Here is a 22090-nt window from a genome sequence, read left to right as displayed (position 1 = left end):
TCAGGGGAAGCTGCCTAGGAGTCTGTGATGTCAGTCCACGCAGTTAGGGATACCAATGCTGTTTGAGTCAATCTGGAGCAATGAGGATGGCCTTTTGTCTCTCCTCCCTTATCTTGATCAGTACCTTGGGAACAAGAGGCAGAGGAGGGAATCAATACACAAAGAGGGAGTTCTAGGGAAAGGTCAAGGCATCCACCTTCCACACTAGGTGGTGACACTCCCTGGTACAGAATTTTTCCAGCTGGTGGTTGAGGAGCGAAGCAAATAGATCCACCTCTGGAGTTCCTCACTCCTGAATGACTTGCACAAAGATTTTCCTGTGGAGCTGCCATTTGTGGGGGTCCAGTAATGACTTGCAAAAAGATTTTCCTGTGGAGCTGCCATTTGTGGGGGTCCAGTAAGTTTCTGCTTAGGTGGTCTGCCATGGTGTTGTTGATCCTTGGTAGGTATTGGGCAATTAGGTGTAAACCAATGGAGGCAGCTGTCAGTCAGAGGTTCATGACTAGCCTACAAGGGGGTAAGATTGGGTCCCTCCCTGTCTGTTGATATACCACATTACTGTGGTGTTGTCTGTTCTGATAAGGAGAACCACTGGCCTGACATGGGGTTTGAAGGATGTCAGAGCCGTTTGTACTGCCATCATTTCCTTTTGATTGATGTGTAAGGGAAGGTGCTGGGCATCCCAAAGACCTTGAGTGCACCTGGCTGCTAGGTGAGTGCCCCAAGCAATGTCTGAAGAGTCGGTGGTGATGGTCTGGCTGGTAGGCCAGAGGATGAAGGGAAGACCCTCATTCTTGGCTCAGGCCCCTGCACACCAGAGAAACTCAGGCCTTATACAGGAGATCAGAGGGAGAGAGGTCTCTAGAGGCTGACATTGCTGACACCAAAGGTTCTTTAGATACCACTGAAGTTTCCTCAAGTGAACCCTGGCCAGAGGAATTAGAAGTATGCAAGATGTTATGTACCCCAAGGCTTGCAGGAACTTCCTCACAGTGAGGTGGCTTCTGGAAGCTAGCTGGGTAATGTAGAGTGGCAGGAAGCTCTGCTTTTCTGGGGATAGGAAGGCCATTTGAGATGTGGTGTCCAGCAGTGCTCCTAAGAAAATGATCTTCCTGGAGAGTGTTTGCTTTGACTTCTTCTCATTGATGGTGCACCCTAGGAAAGGTAAGAAGGTTTTCAGAAAGAGAAGGTCCTGGAGCAGCTTTTCTTTGCACTCTGCCTGAATGAGGCAAGTGTCCAGATAAGGGTAAATCTGTATATGTCTCTGTCTGCAAAATGCTATGACCGGGGCTAAGCATTTGGTGAATACTCTGGGTGCAATAGATAAGCCAAAGGGTAGCACAGAGAACTGAAAGTGTTGTGAGCCTACTCTGAAATGCAGGAATTTCATGCAGGATTCCCTTATGAGGATGTGGAGGTAGGCATCTTTTTGGTCTAGGGTCACTAGCCAGGCATCTTTTGTCAGCACAGGCAGCAGCTGCTGCAAAATTAACATTTTGAATTTGGGTACCACCAGGGAGATGTTCAGAATGGATAGATCAAGGATGGGGCACCAAGTGCCCTGTTTTCTGGGAACAAGGAATAGTCTGGAATAAAAGCCTTTGCCTGTTTGATCTGAGAGGACAGGATCTACTGCCCCATGGGATAAGAGAGTTTGTACCTGTTTCAGTGCCTCTGCCCACTAATTTGGAGGTAAGTCTGGGTACCCTCTTGGAATTGGGAGTTCATTGAAAGATAATTTGTATCCCTGAAAAATTATCTTTAAGACACATTGGTCTTTTGTTACTGAAAGCCAATTTTCTTTGCAGAGGGAGAGCCTTCCTCCTAGATTTTGGTGAGTGACAGGCAAGCAGAGGGGGGAGAGGGAGTCATTGAGAGTTTTTGCCATAGAAGGGTGGCTTAGAACTCCCTGCCTTTGGGGTGGAAGTGGTCCAATGTTTGGTTCTCTGATGCCCCTGGGATAGGGACCTGGGTAGTCTGTCCATGTGGGGCTTACTTTGGCCCTGTCTGCTAGGTGCAGGGAAGGACCAGTGCTTAGAGGGCAAGTTCCTGCTGAACCTGGGAGGTTGAACCTGAAAGAAATCCTTTACTGTTTGCATATATTTTGCTTTGTCTTCCATCTTTTTAAGCACCTCTTCTGCCTTTACTCCAAATAAGCGGTCCTTATCTAGAGGTGCATCAATTAGTTTACACTTGACATGATCAGGGAGAGGTTGTTCCTTCAACCATGCATGCCTCCTAATGACAGATCCTGACACTGCTGCCCTGCTTGAGGCTTTTAGGGCATCATATCCACAGTGTAATGAGTTTTTGGCCACTCGACAAGTAGAGTGCAGTAAATCTGCAAACTCCTTCGAATTGGCACAGTCAGGAAAGGTTGAAATCTTTTATTTTAATAGTTCCAAAGTGTGTTGTTGATATTTTAATATATGGAACTGACAGTTGAGTGCTCTGATAGTTAAGGTTGCAGAGGTATATACTTTTTTGCCCAATCTGTCCAGAGCTCTGGAATCCTTGTCAGAAGGAACATGATTCTTGTCAGGATTAGTCTTAGCTCCCTTAGGTCCCTGTTTAATGACATCTGGGTCTGCAGCAAAATTTCTGTATAGGTATTTGTGAATATATGGTAATCAGGTTTACTGGGAGCAGGTGGGAGGGCATCATGGGCTAAGCTGGATTCATGAACACATCATCCACCACTTCTAAAATAGGGGGGATGACCAGGGCTCTGGGCTGGGGCTGGTCCAAAAACTCTCTAAGTCTTTTCTTAGACTGTGGGAAATCCTGAGATTCCCATTTGAAATGTTCCCTGAGGGTATGAAGGGTTTCCCCAAAGGAAAGGTCTTCTGGTGGGGAGGCAGAGGGAATGGATTCCTCAGCATCTGAATCATCATAAGCAGTCAGGGGTTGTTGTTCATCTTCAAAATCTGAATAATCAGATTCCTCAGAATCCTGTTATGTCATAATTTCTGGGTAAGGGTGTCTTTTTCTTTTAGAAGTTGTGGCATGACTACCCCTGATAAGGGAAATGAGATCCTCTGCCGTTTTAAGAATTTCTGTTTGGGGTGGTTGAGCAGGAGCAAGATGGTGGCTAGAGGCAGATTTTCTAGGTGTGGCCTGGCTTCTAAGCCTAAGAGTATCCACTGGTCTGAGACAAACAGTAGTCAGATGAGAAGATGTCATTTTTTGTCTAGATTCAGTAGTGCAAGAGGCCTTCTCAGAAGCCGGTGCCTGCATTGTGGCTCCGGACCCAACACAGACAGAGACAGCCAAAGGCTCGGAAGATGAAGAAGATTTCTGTGCCATACCGGACTCCAAAAGGATCTTGGTAGAGGCCTGCATAGATATCAAATCAGGCATCAGGGGCTGCAAAAGCGCCTCACTGAATTCCAGAGAACTGATGACCTGCTTAGCGGTAGAGTCGTTGGAACAATTAGTCTTGTGTGGTCTGTCTCTATCTTTATCTCTGCATTTTTTCAGAATGTCCACAGATTGTTGGCTGATGGATGCAATTTCGGAAAGTGACGATGGAAGACTAAAATACCTGTCTACAATAAGAGCTCTACGGCGAATGGTTCTTGCGTTAAAGAGGGTACAGAACCGGCAATGGGGGACGTCGTGGTCTCGGCCTAAACAAGTAACGCAGTATGAATGGAAGTCTCAGTGTGGGATTTGCTTTCCACAGGTGAGACAATTGTTAACTTTTTTGGACATTGATTAGTGCAAGAAAAAAATGATCCCCAATGGGGTACTTAGCTTTAGATGTTTTCAGCTGAAATTCAAACTCTAGTAGCGACCGACTGGCACACTTACAAACTACTTCTGCTATGGGCTCCACAGCAAGAAAGCCAAATGTAATGGCATTGGCTGTCTTGTTTTATAGCACTGATGACCTGACATCAGACTACAGGTGACAGTAGCTGACTCAGAAAAACATTGACTCTGGTATTCAAGCTGGCCGAGGGCTACCACAGCAGGGATAATCTGCTGGTGATGACTGCAACAGTGAAACACAAAGAACATCTACATCCACATTTTACTGAGTATTAGATTACCTTTTTTGATCAGATTCTACAATAATGTCAGCTATCATCCCAATTTGTTTTAGGGATGGGTATCACATACACTTCCATTGTTTATACTGCCTTTTCATTCTCCTCCCAGTCATTTCATATTGGGGCCTCAAACTCTATAACCTATTTATCGGACTATTTAATTCATAAAAAACATTTGCGTAGATTACTTAGTTTGGCATTTAGCACTATTGTAGACAGTTTTTAGTGTATAAGAATGTGTTTGCTTGTTGGCAATACTACTTATTGTTGACACTATCATAGTTGACAATTGTCTTTACTATGTTGTTCGTACTATATATAAAAATTTAATAAAGATTAAAAAAAAGAACAATTTGGAGGTATCTTCAGAGAAAGATCCTTCAGTGTGATAAAGAGGAGTAAGGAGAGAAATGCTTTAAATCTTTTTGACATTAACTCCATCCATTGCGGATTCCATGGAATGCCAATAGTTGCATACAAAGGTTGAGAAAAATCATAGAAACCACTTAAACTAATTTCCTCCTGCTACATCTTATAAAAGAAGGCAATAAAGTCTGAGAAAAATAGATTTATAATTGGTGATGCATCTTGTTCTGGAGGGCCGGGAAAGTTGAACTCATATCTCTAAGCTAAACATTGCTTTCAAGTAGGTAACTGGAAATCAGGATGTTTCAGTGGCAGAAAGGGTATAAACATAGACTAATACTTTACAAGTTGAGGATCACAGAGCAGAGACACCAGGAACAAAAGCATTATGAGTATTTGGAGTTAGAAAAAGACATGACATTTTTACATACCAGTACTTGGAGTTAGAAAAAGACATGACATTTTTACAAAGTATGAAATGGTGAGTATACAAATGAGGTGTTAAATCATTTGCATTCCATAATATCACAATCTCCCTAAGTGCAGGGAAGGTAAACATGGTGTAAGAAGGTACAAAATGTCATACAAATGACCTAGCACTGCAAGGATAAGAACTGAGAAATGTTACCTCTTAATGGTTTTCAAATGTCTGTGATTAGCTTGACCGCAGGGACATCAGTGTTTCACGTTCTCCCCTCATTGATGTACACTTACTGAAGGTGTGTCAGGGGAGAAGAGACTTACCAAAAAGTCTGAAAGTACATTAACTGAGCTAGGAGAGTGACATTCCTAACATTCAAATACTGTTTCAATGACCACAGTTACTGCCTCTTAATAAGAAATGTTGTGCATATTCAAGGAACTACGTTAAGCATCGCTATAGATACTTTATGCAATAAAATCCAGATGGCATTGCTGTTAAGAAAGCATAGAAAAGGGAATGGGGCACTTTAAAGAAAGAGAGGAATACAGCTACATTGTTTGCAGTCTTTGCTTACTACTGTGTGAGTACATGGTATCCTAACTACTGCCAATATCCAGCTCATCCAGACATTTACTGGCAAATCAGAAAGTACAACTTTCATAACTTGTTTCTGTTGCACTTTCAATGTGATTTGACATAATGTCACATTTTGAGTACATCTAAAGACCTGTAGTCCTTGCTAATATATATATCTGTCTGTGTCAAATATGGGGAGTGATCATAAATGATTGTTTTTAATACCATGATTTAATGTTTCACATCTGTACATGTTCCTGTTGCAAGATAACAAACTTGAGGAAACATCAGAATTTACATTTAAGTACTAGTATCTTAATTTGCCTTTTTTCTCTTGATCATTTGTATGCTATTTAACACTGCATTCCATTGACTGACAGCAGTCAATAGGACTGAATGGCAGTTCACTTCCCAAGGTAAAATCTAATAAATTTAATTTGGAAGGCCATCAACAGCACAATTTAAAATGGTCTTAATGTGCTTTCCTCAGCCTTTTGGAAAGTAATAAATGAAACAGGTCAAGTTGTCACATACCTAACTCTGTGGCATATTGTGTAAATGTATTGAGCTTAGAAAAACAGTACAGGTGATGCAGAGCTTCAAACCTGTTCTGAAATAATTTTGCTGAGGAAGATCATAATAAATCTTGACACTCATTTTGTGTATGAATGTGATGAAGTAGGAAACTCAGTTAAGGTCAGTATTGACTAAAAGTAACAGACAGATATGTGATTTGAAATTATATTAATATTAATTGTGTGTGCTGTATGAAAAATGAAAACATTTCTGCAGTCCCCTGTCCCCTTTTGCATTCTCATGACAGTGTCTAAAGTCATGATATTGTGAAACTTAAATTATATGATGTGGCAAGGAGATGTGAGAAGGCTGGATGTGTCCATGTAATGCAGCAATAGCTCTGTTCTTTGCTAGCTATACACTTTGATTAATTTTGTGTTCCTTCAAATTGTATTCCAAAACATTTTTTTGTAAATGCTCTTCCTAGACATCCCCCTCTGCATTTGTGGTCTGCTTAGCAGTGTGAAATGAACATTCACAGTTTAAGGAAAAAAGTGAAAAAGTTAAACTGGTTTGCCTTCAGTACAGCAAATAAGCCAGGCATTAGTGCACAGTCCTCAGCACCCTTGATAATAATGTCTATAGAAAATACACTTGACAGGTGTGCAAATCTGTGGCACAAGCTATAAATGAAGTGAAGTTAGAGAAATGAGGCATATGATGCATTGTTCAAATCCTTTTTAAAAATTACATTTCAGTTATTCTCAATATTTATTTTTTAATCAGCATTTGTGTGCTGCTTGGCAGTATGCAAGCATTGTTCGGTGCCTAAGGAAAATGTGAAAAAATGAGTTTAGATTGCCTTATGTAGTGCAAACATGCTTGGCAAAGATGCATTTTGGTCAGAACTCTGGATGTACTTAGCGACTAAATTCCACATCTCAGATAAATATCCCTGTGACACAATGTGTAAGTGAAGTAAACTGATACAAATAAGAGAGGTGATGCAGGGGTGAGATACAGGTGATTATTAATTTTACAGAGGGTGGTATGAATACATAGTTATACACATTTTTGTATTACCGTATCGTTGTGCAAAACTCCACTATTCTCAGTATTGCTAATAGGATGTGATGTGTTATCTGTCCATTTTCACATCGTTTGGCATTGACTACAAGTCTGATAATGTGTTCCATAAATTATATGACTGGTGCCACAACGAGATGTGAAAAGGATGAACGTGTCACTTTAATGTACTTCCTCCTCTGGTCATTGCTACATATGAAAGTTCCAGCACAAAAAAGATGTGCAAAAAATGGTTAAGTGAAGTAATGCAAAAGTAGACCAACAAGAAAAAACAGCAAAGCACACTTTACAATGCACAACTGTTTAATCAAAATAAAGAGCAGAGCTTTCAGACATCCAGTCCTTCCTCAGTGTTACAAACAATTAGAAAACAGTCATCTTTTTAAAAACTGAACACAGAACATGTGACACAGTCTATCCTATCATACAAAAACATCAATTACAATAAAATATTCTCTATTAAAAATATCTTTCAAGATTCTCTGTTAAAAATATGTGTGTATATATATATATATATATATATATATATATATATATATATATATATATATATATATATACATACACACAGCAGTGACAATATAAAGGAAATATATATGTCTATTATAAAAAAAATCATTAAAATAGATGCATTATTTAGTTTTTGCTGCTTAAATTTTAATATTGGTTTTAATGTTAGTAGCAGACTGAAAGGCACACCAGGAGAGATGAACTAATCTCAGAAATGCATGTGATAAGTATGGCTCAGATCCAAATTCAAGCCAGAAAATATTTTCAGTCCCTCAATCACTAGCATCTTGAGCAGACATACCTCAACCATGATATCAAATGTGTGTCTTCCACAACAACTCTCACCAGCTTAACTCTGTATAGGTTCAATGCCCAGAAACAGCAATTAGTTTTATTGTAAGATACTATTTATACATTATTTGCAGCAATATTTTGTCAGGAATAATTTAAATACAGTAATTGTAATTTTTATATTTGATCTTTCTTATGTCCTGGAAGTAAGATTTCTCTGTTTTATGACACTTTTATATCTTAACATTGTATATGGATTTGGCAAAGGTGTACAATATTAAATCATCATAATTGTTGATGCATTGTCCAAAAAATTGAATTGAATATATAAATCAATGTGACATGCAATGGATCTAATTATCTATTTTTTTTTGTCTTCCCAACCCTCCCTTTGTCCCTTGAACTCTCTCTCTCTCTCTCTCTCTATATATATATATATATATATATATATAATTTATTAACATTGTTTTGTTTGCATACCTTGATGCTGAAAAAAATGATCACTAGCACACAGAGCTAGACTAACTACTGAGCTTGGCATGCCATGCCTCCACAGATGACAGCACAGGCACTCAGCACATTGGGTTCACAACCTGTCAACATTGCCTCCACAACCCCTGCCCTACCTGCTCCACCTACATCAGGTATTTCTGCCCTGGTTGCTGGTACAGTGGTATCCTCTGGGAGCAGTACCGGTGGAAGTAGGGATTTTGTCTCCCAGCAGGAGCTGATAGGGCTAATGGAAGATATCATGGAGAGGGCCAGTGGTTCACATATCAACAGGGTTTAAAATGTCCTGCATCACATTGCTAAAAAGATGCCATGTCTGCCCAGTGACCCAGGCAGCTGATACAGGAGACAGCAATGACAGCTCTGAGAGTATGGACTAGATTCTCACTGTTCTCAAGCTGGAGATGTGATCACCTTCAATGTTCTCTACCTATCCCCAATTATGGTGTCCCCCAGCCTTTTATCTCCATCACCATCCCTATCAATATTGCATATCTTGTATGTCTGCATGTGCTTTCTACCCTGCCATACCTACCTAACTCTCTCATTCCTAAGACCTTCCACAACACCCCCCCCAAAAAAAAAAACAAACAAAAAAATAAAGGCTTCTGTCTCCCAGAAAAAAAATGCATCCTATACATAGCTCTCCACTTTGCCTATGTGTCATCTTCACATATTTGGTCAAATTGATTATACAAGATTATTCTTTTGTCATTCATCACTGGGGTTGTAACTCTCCAAAGTCATGAAATTGTGTAAGCATTTATCTTGTGAATAAGTGGATAGATATGGTGCTCACCCACCACCATCCTGTAAATTCTTGTATTATTTCCCCTTTGTCCAACCCTCTGCTTCCCATACCAATTTTTCACCACTGTTCAAGCCACCTCTTTTCACATGTTTATTCTGGTCATAATAAAATAGATTCACAGACAACACAAGTGGACAGAAATGGCCCATAGAAAAGCCTTCACTTTATGTCCTTGGCATCTGCATGCAGATTGGAATAGCACAACAGTGCTGAATAATGGTGAACACTTTAACTTCCTATTGCAAAAAACAGATGATTCCAATTTATTCTGCAGTGGTCTCATTACATTAGCACAGATGCACTTAAATCTACTGTGCTATAGGAATACAAAGCAAAGCAGACTAAAGGCAGTACTGTGAACCAGTTAATATAACAGTTGTTAGGCTGCTGGATGTAAGAAAGTAGGAATTCCTATGTGGCATGTTGAGATCATTGCCTTGTTTGTAGACTAATGCTTTTGCATAGTGTCATGGGTTCAGTTACAACTGTAGGTCAAATTAGTTCATTACATTTCATATTCTTATCATATATTTAACTGTAAAAGTCTGCATGTCTGTCCATGTACAACATTTCATTAACATACCATTTTAATAGTGCAGTAACACATAATTTGCAAAAACATTGCAGCCTTAACAAGGAGATGTATTATGGCAACCTTATCCAAATTATGCCTTCATGTTTGCTGCACTCTCCTACCCTTTCTTTCTCCCTATAGCAAACACTTTATTGCACAGACCATGACAGATTAATGATATGATTTAATAAGTAAAGTTACACACCATACAGGCATGCCTACATGCACAACAAAATGCATTGTTGCTCTTAGTCTCTATTTAAGTAAGTTATCACTGTTCTTTGATTGTTTTATTTAAATGTTGGAAAGTAGTAATTCCTTTTTGGTATGATAACACTTACATGTGCAGATAGACTTTTTTCACAACTTTCAAGGGTTCTAATCTAGTCATTAGCTAAGTGTTACTGACTGCTTTTTGGTACACAATTTTCTGTGAACCTGTTCGCTACATTTTGTTATGAGCTACCATTATCCTTCTTTTGTCATAAGATGCTTTGCCCCTGCCTCCCTCTCACCCTGAACTGTATTTTCTCCCCTCTGTATCACTATTCTCCCATATCTGCATTTACATAATGTCTGAGGCTGGGTAACAAATGCAACTAAGGCAAAATGTGAAAGTATACAGTTTATGGCAATATCTTGAGATTTTTTTGCATTCATCCTTATTACACTACTATGCTTCATGCCACTGTGCTTAGCTATGTTTACTCAGTTTAATATAATTTTTAACAAGCTGAAGAGTTTGGCATACAGATTACAGTAGTCAGAAGGTAATGAAGATGAATACATACATTCTCATTTTCTGATATCTGTTGACAAAAATTAACTTTATGAAGCATTCCTTCCTACATGGTATGCTTTTATAATACTCAGGCATACATTTTTTTCTTGGAATACTCTAGTTTAAAGTTTTAAATCTTGATGGATAAAAATGTTTTAGGATGTTTTGTATGATTTCTCTGGCTGCAACTATTGGCTATACCTTTCCTGAACACACCATTATTCTGCTGCTATATTAATGTACCTGTTCCGTTTTTGTGAAGCCTGTAATGTACAGATCTTGCATGAATAATTATGCTGATGAATCAAAATGTGATACAACACAAGTATTGGCATAAATGACAGATGCACTAATATGCTATTATGTCTGTATTGTGCATTCCTGTCACCAACTCTCTAACTTTTACACTGATACTGTGTCATCCAATAAACCTCTACCATGTTTCCACCAGCAATAACATGCTTGGCCCATCATGTGTTTCATAATACATCCGTTGCATACATATAAAGATCTACTAAATGCAACTGTCAGGACAAGCGTGTAAATCATGCCACCTGAAACATGGCCAGATTAATCCATGGTTGCATGTGCATAATGCTTCTTTGTATGAAAGTCAGCACAGGCCAACAAACACTACTGCCAGTTCCCATTCTAGGATCAACACTTCAAGAATAATTATACATGCTCTAATATTTGCCATCAGCAGCACAATTCAGCTTGACAGCAATGTGCTTCCAACAGGGAATAAAATAAAAAACAAAATAAAAAAAGAAAAGCAAATAATTATTGGTTTAGCTTGCACACCATTTGTATGTCTGTATTAATTTTGTCAACAGGTTATCTTGATTTCAGCATGATGTTGACTCAAATAATTCACTCAGTTCATATGTCTGCTCCCCAATGGGTACACTTGCAACTGTGTTACAGTTTTGGTTAAGTAATTCACATGTAGTCCGTCATTGTTATTCTGCAGTGCACTGTCCTATGTAGAAGTTTTCTGTTTGTCTTGTCAATGCACATTGTTCATGTATGAGACAAAAAAAGTGTGCAATCATCCCAACATGAAGTGGCAGGAATGTTTGATTGATAATGCACTCGTTTACAACTCTGGATTTCCTTGCATCCCATACTGTGAAGCAGGTACATGTCCCTCACAGTAATGCAATGTACATGAAGGGCAGTATCTAAATCTTAGTACAGAAGTATGTAATTACATGGGACAGTCACAGTGCTATTACATTGTCCTGTGCAGACATATGCATTTGTCCCAAAACTTGTGATGAATAGCACCACCTGTTACAAACAGTGGGTTTTTGGCAAGTGCATATGTGATTTTTCACACCCTTATATTCAAACTTATCCTGTGACACTTGCAACTATTACTGTGCTGTATTGATTATGTAATTAGATTGGTAGGAGGTTTGTTGCCTGACTTGTGACGTGTGTGTGTGTGTGTGTGTGTGTGTGTGTGTGTGTGTGTGTGTGTGTGTGTGTGTGTGTGTGTGTGTGTTTGTGTCGGGGGGGGCAATGCTTGCTACTTCATCCCATTCCACTGAGGAGGTTACACAACTTTACAAACCAAACAGCTCCCTTATCACACTTTTAACAAAAGCATCCTCTCTGCTAAACAGTGATGACGTCATTCTGTCAAAAATGCACCCCTTACAATTCAGACTTCTGCTGTGGCACTTACTACCAATTTGGTGATCTCTAGATTGTGTAAATTGATGGGTTGGAGGTTCGATGCTCAATGTGGGAAACATGTTTGTGTGTGTGTGTGTGTGTGTGTGTGTGTGTGTGTGTGTGTGTGTGTGTGTGTGTGTGTGTGTGTGTGTGTGTGTGTGTCTGTGTGTGTGTGTGTGTGTGTAAAGCACTTGGTGCTTAATCCACTGCTGCAGGGAATGTTTTTAACTTTGTACACACATATCCCTTATTACAATTTTAACAGAAAAATCCACTCTGCAACACACTGATGAGGACATTCTGTCAAAAGTGCACTCTGTCTCCTTAAGGTTTAGACTTCTCATATGGCACTTTTGACTTATACTGTCCTCTGTAAATTATATAAATATATAGTAGAAGGTCTGATGCTCAAGGAACTTGTGTATCTGTAATGCTTAATGCTGTATCCAGTTTCCCTCAGGGAAATGTATTCTTCCACTTATGAGATGTATTCACAGTGGCACAGTGTTAAACTAGCCAGCCCTATCTTTTAGCAGCACAATGATTGCATAATGCTGCCATAACTGCGGTATCCCACAGTAGAAATTCAACTTCTCTGGTGCCTGACTTTGATATTGTGCTTTGTACATTGTGAAACTACATGGACAGGATGTTTGAGGCAATCTGTCATATTTTTTATAGTAATCTTCAAATACATATAGTCTGATAGTCTGGGAGTTGCCACAGAGGGTTACATTTATGAGTTGTATAGCCATTGTACAGGTATTGATTTCCTCAACCCTCATATTCCTATTTTTCCTGGCCTGGCACCCACATCTCTGATGAATAGAGGCAGTCAGTAAATCATGTCATAACCAACAATCACCTCAATATAAACATCTAAAATATATAACTTGTGGGACGGGACATATTTGGGTGGCAATGATAGGCTTATAAAGGCCCTAGCAGTCATTAGCCTAGTATTCACCTATGGAACTATATGATGTGTAGCTGTACAGTGTTACTGTACCCTTCAGCCACTTTTTGGCATAAACATTAGCTAATAAACAGTGGTGATGTCATCCATTCAATTGTGCACTGGCACAGTTGTACTGTAACATGTCTTGTGGCAATTGTGATACAGACACTAATGTATAGCATCTGATCATAGATAGTTAATTCAAATCCTGCCATTACTGTTCAGATTACATTGTGTCAGTCTTATTGTGACTATACATAGGTTCATAGGTTCATAGGTAGGTACTAGGCTGTCAGCTCTGGGGCCTATATAATCCTAGCCAAAAAGGATCCCTGGCTTTCGCCATCCAAGAAAATGATTTTCCTGTGCCCTTGTCAAGCAGTGCCACAGAAGTGATCCCCAGGATGAATTTTCTATTTCCCATCCAGTCATCAAGATTTTTCTTAAAGAGGGTCAATGAGGAACTTTCCTTGACATGAATGAGTAGTTTGTTCCAAGAGTATAGGAAGTCTCTGGGACAGAAATGTATCCCTCCAGCATGTTCTGTTTATTGTGGTGACAAGATTTAGATCCCTGGAGCATGTGTTTCAGAGAGATTGGGATTTCAAGTGACGCCTCCAGGTGCATCTGCAGTTACCTCCTACTGTTCCTCTAGGCATCAAATATTACTTCTTCATATTTGCATTAATAATTCCAAAACCATGCTTCATACAAGGTATCAGAATATTTTATCTTGAAGCATACATGATGGCAAACACAATTATATTGATATTTGACTTCTGTCAATCAGTATTTGTTAGAATTGTAAGGTGATAACTTCATTTTTTAAAGGCTCAGGTCACACCTACTAGGAGTTAAAGGTACACACTCAAAAGAGTTGTACTGGAGGGAATGAGTTAAATGTAGCATGTCCAAAAGCTCCGGGTTTAACATAGCTTTGTATGTTAGGCAGAGATCGCCTCTGAGTAGGGTAGAGTTGGAGTTTTTTGAGATGGTCTGTGTATGGCATCTGTTTGAAGCCAGTAATCATCTTAGTGAGGTATTTCTGTGGCCTTTCCAATTGTTGTAGGTGTCTTGTGAGATACATGCCAAATGGGGCATTGTACTCTATAATGGGTCTGATGAGGGATGAGTAGAAAGGAACAATGACCTTCTTTTTTCTAGAGGAGAACCCCTGTGTCCCAATGTCTCTTATCACACTTTCAGTGTTTAGTGAGATACTGGTAGTTCATGGGTACCAAGTTTTTCCCAGAGAGGATAACAATGCACTTCTTTGCATTGAGCTTGAGGCCATGACTTTGACACCAAACATCTGTCTCTGTGAGGCCCTTTTGTAGAATGTCTACATCATATGGCTCCCAGTTTGCAGTCATCTGCAAACTTTGTTAGCCAAAGACCTTCTGTGTTGGCCTGCACTTCAGAGAAGTAGATGCTGAACAGGAGAGGACCCAGGACCGAACCCTGTGGTACTCCACTCATCACTGGTCTGAAGTCAGACTTGGAGTTAGCTACTTTTACTGTGTGGGTTCTGTCAGTGAGACAGTTGGCCAACCATCTTGTGACATAGGGATTTGTGCCCAGGTTAGTGAGTTTATCTATAATTCCAGAGTGGGGGATGGTATCAAAAGCCTTTGCAAGGTCAAGATAGGCTGTGTGCACTACCTTGCCCTCGTCTATGGCTCTAGTGACTGCTTCAAAGAAGTCAATCAGGTTTAGTAGACATGATCTATCTTTTACAAACCCAACTGAGTGGGGTCCAGGGTTTGGAGGTTACCTATGTCTTTGTTTATAAGCTCCAAGCTGATACGTTCCATGGCCTTGCAGACCAGGCTCATCAAGCTAATGGGGCAGTAGTTTCCAGGGTCCGTGGTGGCACCCCCTTTGTGGAGTGAGATAACGGTCACTGTGCACCATTCAGTAGGCACATAGCCTGAGGTGAGGCTATGACTGAACATGGTACTTAGGTGGGGTGCCACTTCATTCTGTAGTTAATGCAGTACTCTGCCTGGGATGTTGTCTGCTCCCATGGATGCTGTGTTCTTGACTTTGGAGAATGCGGTCTTTACTTGTTCATCCATGATTACAGGGGCTTTGCATTCTTCTAGTATTAAGATGGGCCTTTTGGAGGATGAGAGGGGGGTAAAGTTAGCACTGAACCTATCTGCCAGGGTGATGGCAATATTGGTTGCTTCTGTATCAGTGGCGATTTTATTTTCATAACTGGCTGTGGAGGATTTTATGAGGGATCTCAGCTTCTTGCTGAGGTTGGCCAGGAATCTCCTCCAATCTTGGGATTTTACTCTTTTTGCAACAGCTTCTTCCTTCTGTTGTAGAATTTGTTTATGGCAGGGGACCACCAGATTGGCTTCCTTTTTTTGGAGGATAGCATCTTAGTTCTGCTGTCGATGGCATTGGTACGATCCATACACTCGTGTATGTGCTTATACAGTGCATTTGTGTAAGATTCAGCAGTCATACCTCTATTTTACTTCTGCATGGGTGTCATGAAGTTTGCCACTTCTGTCTTAAGAAGCATGAAGTTGGCTTTGGAGTAGTTTTTGACAGTGGTTTCTTTAATTGGGGGTGGGGTTTGGATATGGATGTCTATGGTGATTAGCTTGTGGTTGGATATGACCAGCAAGGAGTTGACCTCTGGCATGGAACACTGGTTACCCATATTGGTAATGCCCAGGTCCAGAATATTGCTGCTCCTGGTGGGGGTGTAGACAAGCTGATCCAAGGTGTTGAAATGAGTTAGCACATGAGTAGTTTTCCAAGTTGATGGTGGGGTAGTTGAAATCACCCATAATTAAGGTATTGGGTTGTACCTTAATATTTTCTAGTATCTTAAGAAATGAAGAGTGGGAATCCTGGGGCATGGTGGGTGATCTGTAACAAGTTACAATCTGGATTGCAGTCTTGCCCAGTGTTAGTTGCACATGGATAATTTCGGATGCATTATGTTGAGCAACTAGCCTGGAGGTGTGGATATCCTTAATGAATATGGACATGCCTCTGCCTTTAGTGTTTCAGTCCAAGTTAGGTGGCCAAAAGGTGTGGTATGTATTATAGCCTGGTAATGCAGGGGTGCTCTCTGGAGCCTTGAACCAGGTCTCTGTCACTGCACAGATGTCAATGTTCTCCATTTTAAGGAGTGCCTTGAGTGAGTGCATTTTGAGGTTTAGACTTCTAGCATTGAGTAGCATTACCCTCAGAGTTTGCTTGCTTGTACCTGTTATGGTGTTGAATTTAGCATTTGAACCTTGCCTAAAAAAGGCACTATAGGGGTGGCAAGAGCCTTAGCCAGTATTCAGAACCCCAAGGGTGATAGGTGCAGGCCATCTCTGGCAAAGCATTGTGGTCTGTCGACCATGTCGTCCCAGGTAGACAGATACTGGATCCCCTTAGAATGACACCAGAAGCTTAGCCAATTGTTGAAGTCAATCATTTTGTCCTTGTACTGTGGTGTCATTCTGGATGATGGCAGGATGCTACTCAGGGCTATGTCACTAATACTGATGCCAAACACATCAGCTGTACATGCTTATAGATGTTGATTCTTTTTACAAAAAGCTGTTATTTTCTCACATGCAAACACTTTTAATCAGGGTAATGATCTTGCATGATTGCATTTTCCTAACATAACATATATAGTAAGCTTTATCTCCTAGCATGAGGAATGAGACAACATTCTGTATGTTGCTGCTTTAGTACAGCAATTATAGCACACATATCCCTTGCAGCAGTAACATGATATAGTACCTTGAAATACCGACATCTCACAATTGTAGTAGCACTTTTACTGTAGCACAGTCTTTCTCAACAATATAATGTATTTTCTGTAGTCAAATGCTCTGGTTTTCAACATCTACATTCATTGACAGGTAGCATTGCATGACCTTATATTATAATGCAAGAATAGCATCAACCACAGTTCTAATGTGCACATTTACAGTGGGAGTGGCCTCCCCACCCCTTTTATCTCAAACAAGTCATTTACAACACATACATATCATGTAATAAGTTAGCATAGGTGGAGTGTAACACTTGTGTTAAGACTTCCACTGTGGTGCTTGAGTTTCCTCCTCATGCTGTTAGTTAGTAGAGTTACAAGGCTTGCTGTTCAGTTCCAGAAAAGTGCAACATTATATGAATGTACTGAGGTTACACAAATACCATTGTATTTAGTTATTCATATCAATTTTTATGTTGGTCAATGCTATAAGCTTCTTCTGGATATGCCATGCTGTGACTGCTCCTGTGGCATGTGCATTGAGCACTGGTTTGTATAGCATACTTACACAGATAGAATGTGGTTGAAATCTGGGACAATGTGTGTAATACATGATGGAAACAGCTTCCCTATCAAAAGAAGCATTGATATTGTTCTGCTCCCTGTTGTGTGGACAATAACATATGCAGCTATTTTCAGAATTCTGATGAAATCAGATTGTTCAAATTATATCCGTAACTCCTTTCTTACTACATGCATTGATTTCAGTTATTTGTGGCAGCTTCTATTGCTATCTACTGTAACACATGCAGTCAATATAGAGGTTAGTAGATATACAATCCAGTCCAGAGGTTTCTAGTATCATAGACAGGGGTATGAATATGCTAACATTTGTCTGTCAGACAACTGTGTAGGACAGCATGGCTTTCACACACACACAATAGTTATGGCACAGTCAGAGGGGCCACCTTTCTTAGGTCTTGTCCTACAAGGTAGGGCATCCATATACCTTAAGATAGAAAAGTGTTATGTCCTTCATGGCACAACCAATATGCATATTTCTGTGGTTTCCTGGATTGATATGCATTTGTCTGACATCTGTCCTGCCAGGTGCTTGAAAACAACATGATGCAAATGTTTATTAGGTCATTCCCTGCTCACAGGCATGAACTGTTTCCAAAATAATTATGCTGTGTATTGCATGACTTCATTCAAACATTTCTTTATTACTGCAGTCATTTTCATCACACTGTACGACTTAGTGATAGCCGAGGGCTTCCATAAAACATTTCTTACTGTATGACATACCACCAGACCATCAGTAAGTGTGAGTGGTCCTCTGTTATGATAGTTTCTTATGTATTGGTGCTGTTGAATTGCTGTTATGTTCCCTTTGAGCATGCCCAGTGTAATGATGTCTGAGATATGTGCAAATTACCAACGGAAAACGTATAGCCATGGAATGTCATTTGATCTGTTTTCTCATTTGTCACATACATATGTTGAGCGGTATTATATTAATATTTAGCATTTACATGAATATACAACACTTGCTTGTCTATTTCATCTTTTTTGGTGATAGACCCCTTTCCTAATAATGCCACCAACATTCATTAGCAATAACACATCCATTTCTGATGTGTATGACACAACAGCTATAGGGTTAATTTGTTCTTGTGTGTATATATGCTGAGGTGGGGAATGCAGCAGTGAGGTTGGCTTGCACACATATATTCCCTGTGTATACATCTCATATGCAGTAGCTACAGTCTGTGCACTCATCCCATAATGTATCTTCTGTCCTTGCTGTTCTCTCAACTCAGCATTTTATTAACATGTATATCACATTAACTCCCCTTTGTTACACTGCAGTTTTATATCCTTCTCACAACGTTTGTGAGCATGTCTGCTTTTATTTATGTGTATATGTCATGTAATGTCATTGACATTATCATTATATCTGTATAGCAGGATTTATTATATAACTGTTTGTTTGACACTTCTGCACATTTGTTTGCAGTGCATGAGGTCACATCTTCCATTTCCCCTCAGCAGTTAATTATTTATGCAGTTCAACCAATATTATTTTGTAAAATTTCCCCATTTCACTTCCCCTCCTGCAGACTTCTTTTGCTGTACTTGTCCTAGCATTTCTGGGCTATGGTGTGTTATGCTTATATATTAAGTTTACCTAGAGGCTTTCCATTTTGTTTAGATTCTGTGTTCTTGCTTGCAGCCACCTTTCCATGCCTGCCATCACTATTGCAGGCCATGAAAATGCGCTTGCAAATGTGCACATTGGATTAGTGTTGCAGCTCATCATACTGACACTTTTTAATTGTGTAGGCTTAACATGAAGCCTAAACGACTGTCACAGAGAAATTTGATTTGATTTTTGGTAAACTGTACTGTATATTGTGGGGTAGTAGAGATTATGGGTTTCTATTATTTTTAGAACAAAGGAATGTGAATATTTAACATTTTAATAATTGTGGATGATATATCAGATGATAGCCTTAACATTTTTGTTGATGATGAAATTAAATTTAAAAGGGAAACCTTGACTTTTAATAGCAGAATGCATCATAAACCAACTTTTTAAAATGTTTATTTTTTTTCTTTTATTATTAAACATCCTGAGTGTCTTATGTTACTGTCCTGAGTATGAAATAAGAAATGTTATGAAAGGACAGTTTAATTGTTTTTTTGACCCCACGTTTTGTTAACATAAAGATTTTATTTGTTCTATGTATCTGTAAATCTTTTACCTTCTTTATGGCAATAAATGGATTGTGTCCAATAATTGTCATGCGTAGACTGGAAGTACCAATATTCGCACAAGTTCTGGCAATCATTCAAAAACATTTCAATAAAAGTATCAAAAATGAAAAGACATATCTGGATGTGCTGGAGTGGATGAGAATAAAATTACAAACAGAAAAAAACCTTTTAATTTCCCTGGATTCTCAAAAGCTTGCACAGAGTACAAGAGGAGCTCAAGCAGGCAATATGTCTGCCGTGCGATCCAGGGACAGCCTGCAGTGGCATTTACATGCGTTCCTGCACTAATCTTGCACAGACTAAGCCCTGGTATGCAAATCACCCCATTTGCAGGTGAAATCCATGCAAATGAGGTGAATTTGCAATCCAGGATGCTTGCAACTGTCCGTGCAAGACTAGTGCAATCTGTAGAAATACACTCGGTTAGTAACCGAGTACATTTCTGCAAAATCCAGAATGGAGCTATGACACCTCCAAATAAAGGCTGCATGTCATGTAGTAAGCATGCCAATGGCCAAGTATAAGGCCACTGGCATTGCAAACAGTTTAAAAAGTAAAAAAAAAAACAACTTTTAGTTTTTTTAGCTGATCTCGGCCGTTTAAGCGTAGGGCAGTGGCGAGCAAACAGGATCGGGGGGGGGGGTAATAAAATAAACCTAAAATAAGCATTCTAACTAAAATCAGTATTCTGCCATGCAAGTCCATGACAGGTAGAAGACAATCTGGTCAGTGAGTAGTGGTTGCTAAGGGGACAGGCTCAGTGTGAGACATGTAACTATGTATTAGCAGACAATCCTATGCAAATGAGGGGAAGGATAGTGAATCCCAGTTTTCCCCAGCATGTGAGTCAGGTCCCAACAGTGTAAGAGTAGGAATAGCTTGTTGCAAGCCTAGGAGTTAGATGACATCATGGGAGGGTGTGTCAGGCATACTGTATACAGATTGGAGCCCTGTGGCTCGGGTATGCTCCTAGCTTAGCATAGCTAACCTAACGGTGTGTGTCTTAACCTGCATAGCACTCTTCACAAAGACTAAGCGGGTGTGCGTGCAGCGCACTGTGCTTTACAGGAAGAAAAAAAGAGGTTAAACCTGGAAATAGCAGCAGTGTGCACATTTGAGCACTCTGTGCGGTGTGCACATGGGCTTAAACAGGAAGGTAATGGGAAGGGAAAACATCAGTAGAAAGGTAATCAAGGAGAACTAGCTTATCTGTCAGGTGAAATGCATCAGAATCAGCCAATTACACAGGCAGCAGACCAGCCCAGCCCAGAACACTGCTATAAACTAAGCAAACACCTTCCCCTCTGGTTTTTCCCACACTCTACACTACCGGTGTAAACAAGTGGGGGACTTTTAACACTCACAACAACAAAATGTTAGGGCCTGCAAAAGCAATCATACAACTTGCAGAAGAGGCTGAGGGTGGTGAGGATGTGAATGCTGCTAAGCAACCCACAGTGAGGAGATGGAGAACAGTGTACAGACTCAGGGTAACCTACCAAGGGCTACATGAGCTGGAGATAGTGCAGCGCTATAGGGTGGACAGGGACCTCCTACAGCAAATTGTTAAGCTGAGCCGGCCACGCCTGACACACAGTACTAACAGATGTAACCCATCTGTTAGAAAAATATGTATTAGTAATATGCATGCTTAGTGCATTCGAGGTTTAAAAGGGTTAATACATTTATTCTGTTCACACTGCATGAATCTACACAGCTACTAGAGACATTCCAATCCTGCTTATATCATGAAAATATGTGCAGCTATGATCTGCTTATGCCATGGAAATTAACAAGAAGCATTTAATTTCTGCTAATGTCATGAAAATAATAAGAAGTGTTTCTACTAGTGTCATGAGACTTAACAAAGAGTTATTGATTTTCTGCTTATGCCATGAGAAAGTACACAGCTGCTGAAGCTATTGATAATGAAAACAAAGGCTGCTTGAAAGTATAAACCGTAGTCAGCATTACTTGTACCTAAGCTCGAATCTAGGTAAAATGTAACACATATATTAGAACTGCACAATTGAAGAATAGAAAGATTGTAGTGGGCTAAAAATAAGCCCCAAGGCCAGGTTGTTTTTCTCAAATGTTTTTGTAAATCATCAATAATCCAGTCGTCAGCAGGAAATCTAAGTAACATTTTCTATGTAACACGTAGTGAGTTTTAAATCTGAACATGTCAGCAGGAAATCTAAGTAACATTTTCTGTAGAGTAATACAGAAAGCTATGTCTAACTACGTCAACAATAGAATAGTAACATTTCATAGAACTGTATAAAAGTAGCATACTGCTCACTAGTAAATCAGACAAATCCTGTATCTGCATGCTTTGTCTCCTTGCTGCAAGTAATAAAGGGTGCCATACTTGAACCTTACGTGAACTGGTCTTTGAAGTTTTTTCCTTTGACAGATTGGTCCTTCGGACCGGA

Source organism: Protopterus annectens, chromosome 4.part1 (assembly GCF_019279795.1).
Source record: "Protopterus annectens isolate FY-2018-M chromosome 4.part1, PAN1.0, whole genome shotgun sequence".
Classification (NCBI taxonomy): Eukaryota; Metazoa; Chordata; order Ceratodontiformes; family Protopteridae; genus Protopterus; species Protopterus annectens.
This window is presented reverse-complemented; position numbering follows the sequence as displayed.